Genomic DNA, 4,097 nt, shown 5'->3' on the forward strand with positions numbered 1-4,097 from the left:
AATACGTTTCGAGGAGACGGATTTTTTTTTATTAACGATATAAATAAATAAGTAAATAAATAAATAAAAAATGTAGTCTAGAAAAAAATAAATAAACCGTCCGGTCGGATACGCGATCAAGTTCCGCGAGCAGCTTGAGGCGAACACCCTTGTTCCCTTCAGGACTTCCGAACGAAACAGCGCGCTCCGACCGACTGCCCCGACTCGCCCCGAGATACGAGAAAAAGCTCGCTCGAAGCGAGCTTCCCTCCGTCGTCGTCGTGCTTCACCCCGCCAAACGTTAGCTGTCTACCACTTTACTTTAGAACTGCCTGTGTGCAACCATGCCGCCTTACATCTCGTTCCTTTTAATGCACCATGTGCTAATAAACAAATAATCCAAATAGATTAATATTTTTTTATATGTTTCACTATTATGTATTTAAAGATATTAAATCGAAGAAATAAAATACTTTACAAGATATTGCATATTATATGTTACATTACATAATATATCAAAATAAATTATGAAATATCTTGTAAATTATTAAAATAATATCTTAATTATATTATTTTAAAACTTTTATATGCACAAAATGATTAGCAAAATTCATATATGCAAGAGAAATCATATATAATTTCATTAAAAATTTGTGTTTTTTTTCAAATCTCGAAAGTGTTCTCACACTGGAACTAAAGCTGTATTGATCATAAAATATCTTTCTTGAAATTCCACTAATTTTATCCATAACAATTTTTCTGATACCGTTCAGTTTTTTAAATATTTTGCTAGAATAATTAAAATAAAATATTTTTATATTAATAAAATTTTTTACAATGCAATTTTAACGGCTGCTTACATCTAAATCTTACAAATTATATAATTTACGTAGGAGATAAGAAATAATAACACATATATGCATTTGCAACTTATAGATATATTTACTTCATATTTTATCACTTTTAGATACAAGTCAAATTATTTTCTCTGATAGAAAATTAGCTCGAAGTTACGCTACTAATCGAATGAGAAATAATGCTGCGAGATTATAAATGCTACTTTAGATTTAACATATTATAAGAAGCAGTCGAGAGATAATTTTTATTCCAAATACTTCCGCAAAAAATATCTTGCATCTCGTTTCAGAGAAGCGCTTAACGCGCGTGAATTCATTAATCGTGACATCATACGTGAAGGATATATTTTGTTGAAAAGCACATTAGCATATATGCATGTCGACGAAGTTGTCCTTGTTTTTAAAGATCGAGCCCCATGAACCGTATTTATCATTCTTCCTTGATGCTTGCTGCTGATATTGTTGTTGTTGTTCTCTCGACGATGTATGTTCTTCCTTGTCTTTTCTGAAATGCAGAATAATATTGGATGATATAATATTAGATGAATATTTTTTTTTACACGGTCAGACCCCAAAAAATTCCGGTTGACGTGTACTGTCAAAATCAAGATTTCGACTAATCTTAATCACTGCTCATGATTTATTAAAAAATTATTAATAAATAAAGTCTATCACTGACCACGTATTTACTTCTTGTTCTTATTAAGTAATCTTCAAAAGACCAAATTTTTTTCAATATTTTATAGTAAATATTTTTACAAAACTAATCCATACAAATTAAAATTCACATTTTTATTGCTTTTAGTTAATAAGTATGAATAATATACATACTTGATTTCATGATAACGTCCTTTAATCGCGGATCCGCTTATGTCCGTGTCTACCATTTTTTTTACGAATTTTAGCTGAAAAATTTTATTCCTTTTATTCCGATCTTTAATTAAACCAATTAAAATTGATATTAAAAGCAATCTGCGCTGACAATAAGCGATCGCTTGAAGATGGTTTGTTGAACTTACTCTCAAGTATTACTCGGAAATTCGGTCACCGTAAGAATTGTTGTCGATCGTTTTTATTGCTGTGAAAAATGAGAGAAAATATTTTATTTTTATTCTAGACTTAAAAATCTGCCTTCTCGTAAAAATTTATTTGCAATTATTACTTTATGGCACGTGATGTAAATGAACTAAGACTAATAATTCAAGTCGATTTCCAGTGTTGCCTCGTCGACTTCCTTTGCGTGTGCCAAGATTTTTGGCCAATCTATGAAAAAAATGCAAGAGTCATAAAAATCATGAAGTATAGGAACAATCATTTTTAAAATATTTATATAATTTTTATATACCGATATAAACTTTCAAAATATATAATAACAAAATATTATAATATGATAAAATACAATCGGGATATTCTGCTAGATATGCATGCATAAGTTAATTAGAATGCCTGATTTTCATGTAAAACCGCAGAAATTAAAATATGCGATATGAACTACTTAATTATAATTATTCATATTTAATAAATATTCAGATTCATGTAAGAGTGGAAAGAAAAAATGAATATCTGATGATGCAACTTTCTTGTTGCAACATCTTTCCCTTAAAAAATTTTTAGAACCTCTAGGTACATTAGTATCTCATTAGTATAGTTTCTCAATTTTTATTACATTACACAATATTTTTTTAAATTTGCATTTTTTTAGTGTATATTTCATATTTAGAAAAATATTAGCAAATAATATTTGTCGAACTTTTCACAATCCCTATTTCTTATTATAAACAAAAGAGAAACAAGTGTAAAATTGCAAAAAATTAAAAATATTTTTTAACTATATTATCGAATAATCAGGAAAAGAACTCGCGCTCTTAGGATAATCATGTTTAATCGACAAACGGACAAGTTACAAAATAAGCTCTCTGAAAAAACGATTGATTAAAGATTAAATGACTAATCGGTCAACTATAGATCCTGTTTTCTATAATTTTCCGCTCACCTGATACTAGGTAGAAATGTTGGGGAATTGCCTTGACAATCTAAGATCTTGCACCTCATGGACACATAAGTCTTCGCGGTCGCTGCGAAGATTAGTTTGTCTTGATAACGTACGTGCTATCGAAGCTGTACGGTATTTAATACTTGTTAATCAGATAGATCGAATAAAGTACAACCGGATTTCTACCTGAATCGCGAAATTTAAAAACAAACCTTACAGCCTCCAAAAGACTGAGGAAGACTGCTGGTTCTTCGTCGATCCTGCTGCTTTTACATAGTCACCAGTATTCCCCTTCTTCGCTCATCGGTCACCATCAGGTGGGGATATTATGGTTATTGGATATAATGATGGACACTCGTGGTTACATTCGTTTATTAAACGTTTTGTTGTTCATAAGCCACACATCTTAAACTAAAAGTGACTAATAAATTAGTGATTTCTCTCAGTCTACCGAAAATGATGCGCGAATATGAACGCATTTGCAAAAAAAATAAATCAATATTAAACTAACACATTTTTTTTGCTGTATTATAAATAGATGTGAATGAAAGTTTTTTATTGTGTCATTTTATTGATTGAGGATTATCGATTTTTTCTATCGACTCTCTTCAAGTTTTTCAGAGTTGCTGACATCCATTATGACGTGAGAGGTAGCCTCTCATTTACATTAATAAGACATTTTATATGTTCATTAATAATTCATAAAATTATTAAAAGAGATCTAATAATATCTCTAGTAGTAATCGTTCAGTTTATATCTTAATCTCCTTAGCTTCTAAATACAATTACATATTGTAATACTAAAGTTTACGTGGATTAGCTATGAAGTTATATAATCGTACAATAATTATATTTTTTTCTTGTCAGAATTTTAATAATGCAAAAAGAGAGAGAACAATTCACTTTTATTAAAAAACAATTATTGCATAAATGCGACTAGTAAAATTTAAATTAAATTCTGTCATATAAGGAAATCAGGAAAAATAGTTTAATTTTTTTCCAAAAAGGGCAAGTTTTTTAAACTACAAAATATACCCGCATGAATGACATAATTAGACAAATTTTATTTAAATAAAAGGTTATATTTGTTATTCATGAATAATGTGTACTTTATTCAAAGTTAAATTTTTACTCTTTAATAAAGATATATTTAAATCTAATGTCCCTTCCCCCCTCTTAGCTCTACTTGAAGAAACGAATATAATCGCATAAAAATTGTTCCGTGGGCGGGAAGAAATGTCATCGGAAACGTGTTCCTCGAGAATCTC

General features: G+C 29.5%; 1 long non-coding RNA gene across 1 annotated transcript; it reads right to left on the minus strand.

The window, feature by feature from the left end:
- Window positions 1–897: 897 nt before the first annotated feature.
- LOC115237876 lies at window positions 898–3,098 on the minus strand. Its single transcript, XR_003884408.1, has 5 exons — window positions 2,830–3,098; window positions 1,999–2,099; window positions 1,856–1,914; window positions 1,668–1,741; window positions 898–1,341 (listed from the first exon to the last, which is right to left on the minus strand). It is a non-coding gene; the product is annotated as an uncharacterized LOC115237876 (long non-coding RNA).
- Window positions 3,099–4,097: the final 999 nt, after the last annotated feature.

Source organism: Formica exsecta, unplaced genomic scaffold, assembly GCF_003651465.1.
Source record: "Formica exsecta isolate Colony F162 unplaced genomic scaffold, ASM365146v1 scaffold314, whole genome shotgun sequence".
NCBI classification, from domain to species: Eukaryota; Metazoa; Arthropoda; class Insecta; order Hymenoptera; family Formicidae; genus Formica; species Formica exsecta.